This window comes from Oncorhynchus keta, chromosome 9, assembly GCF_023373465.1.
Source record: "Oncorhynchus keta strain PuntledgeMale-10-30-2019 chromosome 9, Oket_V2, whole genome shotgun sequence".
Lineage (NCBI taxonomy): Eukaryota > Metazoa > Chordata > Actinopteri > Salmoniformes > Salmonidae > Oncorhynchus > Oncorhynchus keta.
In genome coordinates, this window is record NC_068429.1 from 6,264,573 (window position 1) to 6,276,643 (window position 12,071).

Below are 12,071 nucleotides of genomic sequence, written 5' to 3' on the forward strand. Positions count from 1 at the left end.
AGGGTATTACGGTACAGAGTCAATGTGGAGGTTATATACAGGGTATTACGGTACAGAGTCAATGTGGAGGCTATATAATAATAATAAATAATATACAGGGTATTACGGTACAGAGTCAATGTGGAGCCTATATACAGGGTATTACGGTACAGAGTCAATGTGGAGGCTATATACAGGGTATTACGGTACAGAGTCAATGTGGAGGCTATATACAGGGTATTACGGTACAGAGTCAATGTGGAGGCTATATACAGGGTGTTACGGTACAGAGTCAATGTGGAGGCTATATTATATACAGGGTGTTACGGTACAGAGTCAATGTGGAGGCTATATACAGGGTGTTACGGTACAGAGTCAATGTGGAGGCTATATATAGGGGTACCGGTACAGAGTCAATGTGGAGGCTATATACAGGGTATTACGGTACAGAGTCAATGTGGAGGCTATATACAGGGTATTACGGTACAGAGTCAATGTGGAGGCTATATACAGAGTATTACGGTACAGAGTCAATGTGGAGGCTATATACAGGGTATTACGGTACAGAGTCAATGTGGAGGCTATATACAGGGTGTTATGGTACAGAGTCAATGTGGAGGCTATATACAGGGTATTACGGTACAGAGTCAATGTGGAGGCTATATACAGGGTATTACGGTACAGAGTCAATGTGGAGGTTATATACAGGGTATTACGGTACAGAGTCAATGTGGAGGCTATATACAGGGTATTACGGTACAGAGTCAATGTGGAGGCTATATACAGGTTATTACGGTACAGAGTCAATGTGGAGGCTATATACAGGGTATTACGGTACAGAGTCAATGTGGAGGTTATATACAGGGTATTACGGTACAGAGTCAATGTGGAGGCTATATACAGGGTATTACGGTACAGAGTCAATGTGGAGGCTATATACAGGGGTACCGGTACAGAGTCAATGTGGAGGCTATATACAGGGTATTACGGTACAGAGTCAATGTGGAGGCTATATACAGGGTATTACGGTACAGAGTCAATGTGGAGGCTATATACAGGGGTACCGGTCTAGAGGTCAATGTGGAGGCTATATACAGGGTATTACGGTATAGAGTCAATATGGAGGCTATATACAGGGTGTTACGGTACAGAGTCAATGTGGAGGCTATATACAGGGGTACCGGTACAGAGTCAATGTGGAGGCTATATACAGGGTGTTATGGTACAGAGTCAATGTGGAGGCTATATACAGGGTATTACGGTACAGAGTCAATGTGGAGGCTATATACAGGGTATTACAGTACAGAGTCAATGTGGAGGTTATATACAGGGTATTACGGTACAGAGTCAATGTGGAGGCTATATACAGGGTATTACGGTACAGAGTCAATGTGGAGGCTATATACAGGGTATTACGGTACAGAGTCAATGTGGAGGCTATATACAGGGTATTACGGTACAGAGTCAATGTGGAGGTTATATACAGGGTATTACGGTACAGAGTCAATGTGGAGGCTATATACAGGGTATTACGGTACAGAGTCAATGTGGAGGCTATATACAGGGGGTACCGGTACAGAGTCAATGTGGAGGCTATATACAGGGTATTACGGTACAGAGTCAATGTGGAGGCTATATACAGGGTATTACGGTACAGAGTCAATGTGGAGGCTATATACAGGGGGCACCGGTCTAGAGTCAATGTGGAGGCTATATACAGGGTATTACGGTATAGAGTCAATATGGAGGCTATATACAGGGTGTTACGGTACAGAGTCAATGTGGAGGCTATATACAGGGGTACCGGTACAGAGTCAATGTGGAGGCTATATACAGGGTATTACGGTACAGAGTCAATGTGGAGGCTATATACAGGTTATTACGGTACAGAGTCAATGTGGAGGCTATATACAGGGTATTACGGTATAGAGTCAATGTGGAGGCTATATACAGGGGGTACCGGTACAGAGTCAATGTGGAGGCTATATACAGGGTATTACGGTATAGAGTCAATGTGGAGGCTATATACAGGGTGTTACGGTACAGAGTCAATGTGGAGGCTATATACAGGGGGTACCAGTACAGAGTCAATGTGGAGGCTATATACAGGGGTACGGTACATAGTCAATGTGGAGGTTATATACAGGGTATTATGGTACATAGTCAATGTGGAGGCTATATACAGGGTGTTACGGTACAGAGTCAATGTGGAGGCTATATACAGGGGGTACCGGTACAGAGTCAATGTGGAGGTTATATACAGGGGGTACCGGTACAGAGTCAATGTGGAGGCTATATACAGGGTATTGTTCGGGGGCCACCGGTGTAGAGGTAATTGAGGTAATATGTACATGTAGGTAGAGTTATTAAAGTGATTATGCATAGATAATAACAAAGTGTAGCAGCAGCATAGAATGTGATGGGGGGGTCAATGTAAATAGTCTGGGTACCCATTTGATTAGCTGTTCAGGAGTCTTATGGCTGTTTCGAAGCCGCTTGGACCGAGACTTTGTGCTCTGGTACCGCTTGCCGTGCGGTAGCAGAGAGAACAGTCTATGACTAGGGTGGCTGGAGTCTTTGACAATTTTTAGGGCCTTCCTCTGACACCGCCTGGTATAGAGGTTCTAGATGGCAGGAAGCTTGGCCCCATGAATGTACTGGGCCGTACGCACTACCCTCTGTAGTGCCTTGCGGTTGGAGGCAGAGCAGTTGCCATACCAGGCAGTGATGCAAACCGTCATGATGCTCTCGATGGTGCAGCTGTAAAACCTTTTGAGGATCTGAGGACCCATGCCAAATCTTTTCAGTCTCTTGAGGGGAAGAGGTTTTGTCGTGTCCTCTTCATGACTGTCTTGGTGTTCCAGCACCGTTTCATGTTCTGGTACTGATTTCTGTGTGTGTGTGTGTCTTTGTAGTGTGTGTGTGTGTGTGTGTGTGTGTGTGTGTGTGTGTGTGTGTGTGTGTGTGTGTGTGTGTGTGTGTGTGTGTGTGTGTGTGTGTGTTGTGTGTGAGTGCAAGTAGAAAAAGCATGTAGAGAAACGTCAATTCCATCCTCTTCTCTTTCATGTTGACGAAACTATGGCATACAGTACTTGCTTGTATTTGTTGTTGTCCTAGGCTACCTGGCTAAAATGCTCGCTAGCCTAACTTCCTTTCATGGGCAACAATGCGCCAGGCCAGCTAGAGAGTAAATAGCCTAAGGATTTCAGAGTAGAAACCATCATTTTCTTCTCAAATATTTCTCAATTCAATTCCGATCAATTCCGATCAACTCCTATATCTGGCATGCCTCAACGCACAAACACAGACAGACAGACAGACAGACAGACAGACAGACAGACACACACAGACAGACAGACAGACAGACAGACAGACACACAGACAGACACACACACACACACACACACACACACACACACACACACAGACAGACAGACAGACAGACAGACAGACAGACAGACAGACAGACAGACAGACAGACAGACAGACAGACAGACAGACAGACAGACACACACACACACACACACACACACACACACACACACACACACACACACACACACACACACACACACACACACACACACACACACACACACACACACACACACACACACAATTCAGACACACACACACACACACACACACACACACACACACACACACACACACACACACACACACACACACACACACACACACACACACACACACACACACACACACAGACCACTCAGACACGAGATGACATAATATTGTAATAATGACACATTCCTACCCGCCCAACCTAGCCCTTAATCCCAGGATGCTCGCTTCCTTAGTGGGAACAGAACAGAACTACAGTTCAGGAAGTGCAGAATGTGAGGTGTGGCATTACAGCAGGTTTGCCAATTCAATTCCAACATCTATAGCAACCACTTTGCCTGCCATTGTTTGGTTAAACAACATCGCCATTTTAGCCCTATTATGACACGATTTTTCAGTCTCAGACAAAATTGACACTTTATTGGGGCAAAAACAATTAGAGTTGGCTCGTCTTGACTCGTTCGGTGTGACAGGGTCTAGGTCTGCCGGTTACCACCAGCAGCAATTAGAGTTGGCTCGTCTTGACTCGTTCGGTGTGACAGGGTCTAGGTCTGCCGGTTACCACCAGCAGCAATTAGAGTTGGCTCGTCTTGACTCGTTCGGTGTGACAGGGTCTAGGTCTGCTGGTTACCACCAGCAGCAATTAGAGTTGGCTCGTCTTGACTCGTTCGGTGTGACAGGGTCTAGGTCTGCCGGTTACCACCAGCAGCAATTAGAGTTGGCTCGTCTTGACTCGTTCGGTGTGACAGGGTCTAGGTCTGCCGGTTACCACCAGCAGCAATTAGAGTTGGCTCGTCTTGACTCGTTCGGTGTGACGGGGTCTAGGTCTGCCGGTTACCACCAGCAGCAATTAGAGTTGGCTCGTCTTGACTCGTTCGGTGTGACGGGGTCTAGGTCTGCCGGTTACCACCAGCAGCAATTAGAGTTGGCTCGTCTTGACTCGTTCGGTGTGACGGGGTCTAGGTCTGCCGGTTACCACCAGCAGCAATTAGAGTTGGCTCGTCTTGACTCGTTCGGTGTGACGGGGTCTAGGTCTGCCGGTTACCACCAGCAGCAATTAGAGTTGGCTCGTCTTGACTCATTCGGTGTGACGGGGTCTCGGTCTGCCGGTTACCACCAGCAGCAGTGGAAACCCAAAAGTCATACTTGAGTAAAAGATAACTTAATACGAAAATGACACAGGTAAAAGTGAAAGTCATTCAGTAAAATACTACTTGAGTAAAAGTCTAAAAGTATTTGATTTTAAATATACTTAAGTATCAAAAGTAAATGGAATTACTCCAACATACTTAAGTATCAAAAAGTAAATGGAATTACTCCAACATACTTAAGTATCAAAAGTAAATGGAATTACTCCAACATACTTAAGTTTCAAAAGTAAATGGAATTACTCCAACGTACATAAGTATCAAAAGTAAATGGAATTACTCCAACGTACTTAAGTATCAAAAGTAAATGGAATTACTCCAACGTACTTAAGTATCAAAAGTAAATGGAATTACTCCAACATACTTAAGTATCAAAAGTAAATGGAATTACTCCAACGTACTTAAGTATCAAAAGTAAATGGAATTACTCCAACGTACTTAAGTATCAAAAGTAAATGGAATTACTCCAACGTACTTAAGTTTCAAAAATTAAATGGAATTACTCCAACGTACTTAAGTATCAAAAGTAAATGGAATTACTCCAACGTACTTAAGTATCAAAAGTAAATGGAATTACTCCAACGTACTTAAGTTTCAAAAGTAAATGGAATTACTCCAACGTACTTAAGTATCAAAAGTAAATGGAATTACTCCAACATACTTAAGTATCAAAAGTAAATGGAATTACTCCAACGTACTTAAGTTTCAAAAAGTAAATGGAATTACTCCAACATACTTAAGTATCAAAAAGTAAATGGAATTACTCCAACATACTTAAGTATCAAAAGTAAATGGAATTACTCCAACATACTTAAGTTTCAAAAGTAAAAAGTATGAATCATTTCAAATTCCTTATACTGTATTATGCAAACCAGACAGCACCAATATTATACTTAAAAAACAAACATTTACCGATAGCCAGGTGTGCACTAAACACTCTGACATTAATTTACAAACAAAGCATGTGTTTGTTGAGTCCATCAGATCAGAGGCAGTAGGGATGACCAGGGATGTTCTCTGTTTAGTGAGTCCTCCAGATCAGAGGCAGTAGGCATGACCAGGGATGTTCTCTGTTTAGTGAGTCCACCAGATCAGATGCAGTAGGGATGACCAGGGCTGTTCTCTGTTTAGTGAGTCCTCCAGATCAGAGGCAGTAGTGATGACCAGGGATGCTCTCTGTTTAGTGAGTCCTCCAGATCAGAGGCAGTAGGGATGACCAGGGATGTTCTCTGTTTAGTGAGTCCTCCAGATCAGAGGCAGTAGGGATGACCAGGGATGTTCTCTGTTTAGTGAGTCCTCCAGATCAGAGGCAGTAGGGATGACCAGGGATGTTCTCTGTTTAGTGAGTCCTCCAGATCAGAGGCAGTAGGGATGACCAGGGATGTTCTCTGTTTAGTGAGTCCTCCAGATCAGAGGCAGTAGGGATGACCAGGGATGTTCTCTGTTTAGTGAGTCCTCCAGATCAGAGACAATAGGGATGACCAGGGATGTTCTCTGTTTAGTGAGTCCTCCAGATCAGAGGCAGTAGGGATGACCAGGGATGTTCTCTGTTTAGTGAGTCCTCCAGATCAGAGACAGTAGGGATGACCAGGTATGTTCTCTGTTTAGTGAGTCCACCAGATCAGAGGCAGTAGAGATGACCAGGGATGTTCTCTGTTTATTGAGTCCTCCAGATCAGAGGCAGTAGGGATGACCAGGGATGTTCTCTGTTTAGTGAGTCCTCCAGATCAGAGACAGTAGGGATGACCAGGGATGTTCTCTGTTTAGTGAGTCCTCCAGATCAGAGGCAGTAGGGATGACCAGGGATGTTCTCTGTTTAGTGAGTCCTCCAGATCAGAGACAGTAGGGATGACCAGGGATGTTATCTGTTTAGTGAGTCCTCCAGATCAGAGGCAGTGGGGATGACCAGGGATGTTCTCTGTTTAGTGAGTCCTCCAGATCAGAGACAGTAGGGATGACCAGGTATGTTCTCTGTTTAGTGAGTCCTCCAGATCAGAGGCAGTAGGGATGACCAGGGATGTTCTCTGTTCAGTGAGTCCTCCAGATCAGAGGCAGTAGGGATGACCAGGGATGTTCTCTATTTAGTGAGTCCACCAGATCAGATGCAGTAGGGAGACCAGGGATGTTCTCTGTTTAGTGAGTCCTCCAGATCAGAGGCAGTAGGGATGACCAGGGATGTTCTCTGTTTAGTGAGTCCTCCAGATCAGAGGCAGTAGGGATGACCAGGGATGTTGTCTTGATGAGTGTGTGAATTGGACCATGTCCTGCTAAGCATTCAAAATGTAACAAGTACTTTTGGGTGTCAGGGAAAATGTTGGGAATAAAAAATACATTATTTTCTTTAGCAATGTAGTGAAGTAAAAGTTGTCAAACATATAAATAGTAAAATAAAGTACAGAAAACTACTTAAGTAGTACTTTGAAGTATTTTTACTTCAGTTCTTCACATCACTGAGTACCACTACATCCTGTCGTAGTCCCCCGACAAAGTCCTGTCGTAGGCCAATTTTTTTCAGGGCCTTTATCGTGGAGTGAGGCTGGTGTTACGAGCCGATCCCAGTCACTGAGCAATAGGAACGGGCACTTGAATTCGGATATATATAATAGTTTGTGATAAACATGTACATGCTTTGCAAGAAGAACGATTCCCCCTAAAATAATGTTGTTTACATGACATCTGAAATCAGGCTCCTCCTACCTGATGGTACTTTGCAGGAAATCGCCGATCCATATAAATGTTCTAGCCCCCTGTTATTTTGTTTGAAGCCATTTTGATTCGGAGTTCGGACAGTAGAACGTTTGTATGTGAACTATTTCTCAGATGCATACTTTCTCTGTATCAACTTCCCAAGGCGCTGCTGGTGCTGGCGTATGATGATCAAATACACAGCTGCAGTTGAAGTAGTCTCGTAAGCCAATCGCAGAATGTGACGACAGAACTGAAGCAAATCGTACAATCTGGCCAGGTTGATATCAACTGTTTTATTTGGTAACGGCGCAATGTGTGACGTGATCATCATAAAAGACCGCAAAGTATAGTCTGCAAAGGCCTTTAGTCCTCTAGCCTGGTCTCAGATCTGTTTGCCCTTTAGTCCTCTAGCCTGGTCTCAGATCTGTTTGCCCTTTAGTCCTCTAGCCTGGTCTCAGATCTGTTTGCCCTTTAGTCCTCTAGTCTGGTCTCAGATCTGTTTGCCCTTTAGTCCTCTAGCCTGGTCTCAGATCTGTTTGCCCTTCAGTCCTCTAGCCTGGTCTCAGATCTGTTTGCCCTTTAGTCCTCTAGCCTGGTCTCAGATCTGTTTGCCCTTTAGTCCTCTAGCCTGGTCTCAGATCTGTTTGCCCTTTAGTCCTCTAGCCTGGTCTCAGATCTGTTTGCCCTTTAGTCCTCTAGCCTGGTCTCAGATCTGTTTGCCCTTTAGTCCTCTAGCCTGGTCTCAGATCTGTTTGCCCTTTAGTCCTCTAGCCTGGTCTCAGATCTGTTTGCCCATTTAGGGACTCCAGCACAAACAGATCTAGCCTGGTCTCAGATCTGTTTGCCCCGCAGTGTTTCAGTCCTCTAGCCTGGTCTCAGATCTGTTAAATGCCTTCAGATCTCTCTAGCTGCAGGGTCTCAGATCTGTTTGCCTGAACTATATGTTTAGACAGGGTTTACTTGGGCAAGTTTACCTGCACAAACAGATCTAGGACCAGGCTATGGTCCTCTACTGGCTAAAAAGAACTGGCTAATAGGGATTCTTGGAGCCTGTCAGTGTTTCACTGCATCAATCTACGGTTTAGACTTACCATTATAGCTCAGCGTAGTTTAGCCTGGAAGGATAAAGCCTGTCTACTAGCTATATGTTAACCTCTATCAGATCTTTAGCCTGTCTACTCCAGGTTTCCTGTCTAGCTGCTAGGTTTAAGGTCTACTAGCTATATGTTTAGCCTGTCTATTGGCTATATGTTTAGCACGTCTACTGGCTATATGTTTAGCCTGTCTACTAGCTATATGTTTAGCCTGTCTACTAGCTATATGTTTAGCACGTCTACTGGCTATATGTTTAGCCTGTCTACTAGGTATATGTTTAGCCTGTCTACTAGCTATATGTTTAGCCTGTCTACTGGCTATATGTTTAGCCTGTCTACTAGCTATATGTTTAGCCTGTCTACTAGGTATATGTTTAGCCTGTCTACTAGCTATATGTTTAGCACGTCTACTAGCTATATGTTTAGCCTGTCTACTAGCTATATGTTTAGCCTGTCTACTAGCTATATGTTTAGCCTGTCTACTAGGTATATGTTTAGCCTGTCTACTAGCTATATGTTTAGCCTGTCTACTAGCTATATGTTTAGCCTGTCTACTAGCTATATGTTTAGCCTGTCTACTAGCTATATGTTTAGCCTGTCTACTAGCTATATGTTTAGCCTGTCTACTAGCTATATGTTTAGCACGTCTACTGGCTATATGTTTAGCACGTCTACTGGCTATATGTTTAGCCTGTCTACTAGGTATATGTTTAGCCTGTCTACTAGCTATATGTTTAGCCTGTCTACTAGCTATATGTTTAGCCTGTCTACTGGCTATATGTTTAGCCTGTCTACTAGGTATATGTTTAGCCTGTCTACTAGCTATATGTTTAGCACGTCTACTAGCTATATGTTTAGCACGTCTACTAGCTATATGTTTAGCCTGTCTACTAGCTATATGTTTAGCCTGTCTACTAGGTATATGTTTAGCCTGTCTACTGGCTATATGTTTAGCCTGTCTACTAGCTATATGTTTAGCCTGTCTACTAGCTATATGTTTAGCCTGTCTACTAGGTATATGTTTAGCACGTCTACTGGCTATATGTTTAGCACGTCTACTGGCTATATGTTTAGCCTGTCTACTAGCTATATGTTTAGCCTGTCTACTAGCTATATGTTTAGCCTGTCTACTAGCTATATGTTTAGCCTGTCTACTAGGTATATGTTTAGCACGTCTACTAGCTATATGTTTAGCACGTCTACTGGCTATATGTTTAGCACGTCTACTAGCTACAGTGCCTTGCGAAAGTATTCGGCCCCCTTGAACTTTGCGACCTTTTCCCACATTTCAGGCTTCAAACATAAAGATAAAGAAATAATAAAGAATAATTTTGCACGCCCAATTTTTCAGTTTTTGATTTGTTAAAAAAGTTTGAAATATCCAATAAATGTCGTTCCACTTCATGATTGTGTCCCACTTGTTGTTGATTCTTCACAAAAAAATACAGTTTTATATATTTATGTTTGAAGCCTGAAATGTGGCAAAAGATCGCATAGTTCAAAGGGGCCGAATACTTTCGCAAGGCACTGTATATGTTTAGCACAAAGACTGGGTTCTGTTTCCTGTTCCTGCCTGGCTAACCTTCTCCCCGACAGAGACTGGGTTCTGTTTCCTGTTCCTCCCTGGCTAACCTTGTCCCCGACAAAGAATACCACCTTTCCAACAAGTCAATTTGTCAAATGTCTGCCCTGCTAGAGCTGCCCCCGGTCAACTGTAAGTGCTGTTATTGCGAAGTGGAAACGTCTATGGGTCAACAACGACCCAGCCGTGAAGCTGTAGGTCACACACGAGTACAGACATTTTGGGAAGGCCCTTTCCTGTTTCAGCATGACAATGCCACCGTGGACAAAGCGATACAGAAATACAGTCCAATACAGAAATAGTTTGTCGAAATCAGTGTGGAAGAACTTGGACCAGCACCACAGAGCCCTGACCTCAACCCCATCGAACACCTTTAGGGAGGAATTGGAACGCCGACTGCGAGCCAGGCCTAATTGCCCAACATCATTGTTCCCGACATCACTAATGCTCTTGTGGCTGAATGGAATTAAGTCCCTGCAGCAATGTTCCAACATCCAGTGGAAAGCCTTCCCAGAAGAGTGGAGGCTGTTATAGCAGCAATGTTCCAACATCCAGTGGAAAGCCTTCCCAGAAGAGTGGAGGCTGTTATAGCAGCAATGTTCCAACATGCAGTGGAAAGCCTTCCCAGAAGAGTGGAGGCTGTTATAGCAGCAATGTTCCAACATCCAGTGGAAAGCCTTCCCAGAAGAGTGGAGGCTGTTATAGCAGCAATGTTCCAACATCCAGTGGAAAGCCTTCCCAGAAGAGTGGAGGCTGTTATAGCAGCAATGTTCCAACATCCAGTGGAAAGCCTTCCCAGAAGAGTGGAGGCTGTTATAGCAGCAATGTTTCAACATCCAGTGGAAAGCCTTCCCAGAAGAGTGGAGGCTGTTATAGCAGCAATGTTTCAACATCCAGTGGAAAGCCTTCCCAGAAGAGTGGAGGCTGTTATAGCAGCAATGTTCAACATCCAGTGGAAAGCCTTCCCAGAAGAGTGGAGGCTGTTATAGCAGCAATGTTCCATGTGGAAAGCCTTCCCAGAAGAGTGGAGGCTGTTATAGCAGCAATGTTCCAACATCCAGTGGAAAGCCTTCCCAGAAGAGTGGAGGCTGTTATAGCAGCAATGTTCCAACATGCAGTGGAAAGCCTTCCCAGAAGAGTGGAGGCTGTTATAGCAGCAATGTTCCAACATGCAGTGGAAAGCCTTCCCAGAAGAGTGGAGGCTGTTATAGCAGCAATGTTCCAACATGCAGTGGAAAGCCTTCCCAGAAGAGTGGAGGCTGTTATAGCAGCAATGTTCCAACATGCAGTGGAAAGCCTTCCCAGAAGAGTGGAGGCTGTTATAGCAGCAATGTTCCAACATGCAGTGGAAAGCCTTCCCAGAAGAGTGGAGGCTGTCATAGCAGCAAATGGGGGACCATATTAATTCCCATGGCTTTGGAATGAGATGTTCGATGAGCTGGTGTCCACATACTTTTGGTCATGTAGGGTATTAGGTTATGTGGTATTAAGGAAACCAACTCTATACTGTATTAGGTTATGTGGTATTAAGGAAACCAACTCTATACTGTATTAGGTTATGTGGTATTAAGGAAACCAACTCTATACTGTATTAGGTTATGTGGTATTAAGGAAACCAACTCTATACTGTATTAGGTTATGTGGTATTAAGGAAACCAACTCTATACTGTATTAGGTTATGTGGTATGAAGGAAACCAACTCTATATTTATACAACACAGGAAGTATTTTGTGCTCATTGTTTGTGACATAATATATACATTCAGAAAGTATTCAGACCCCTTGACTCTGTTTTCACATTTTGTTACGTTACAGTTTTATCTTAAAATGGACTAAATAAAAAACATCCTCAGAAATCTACCCACAATACCCCATAATAACGAAGCGAAAACAGGTTAAGATTTTTTTGCAAATGTATTAAAAAATTTAAAAAAAGAGAGATGCCTTATTTACAGAAGTATTCAGACCCTTTGCTATGAGACTCTAGATTGAGCTC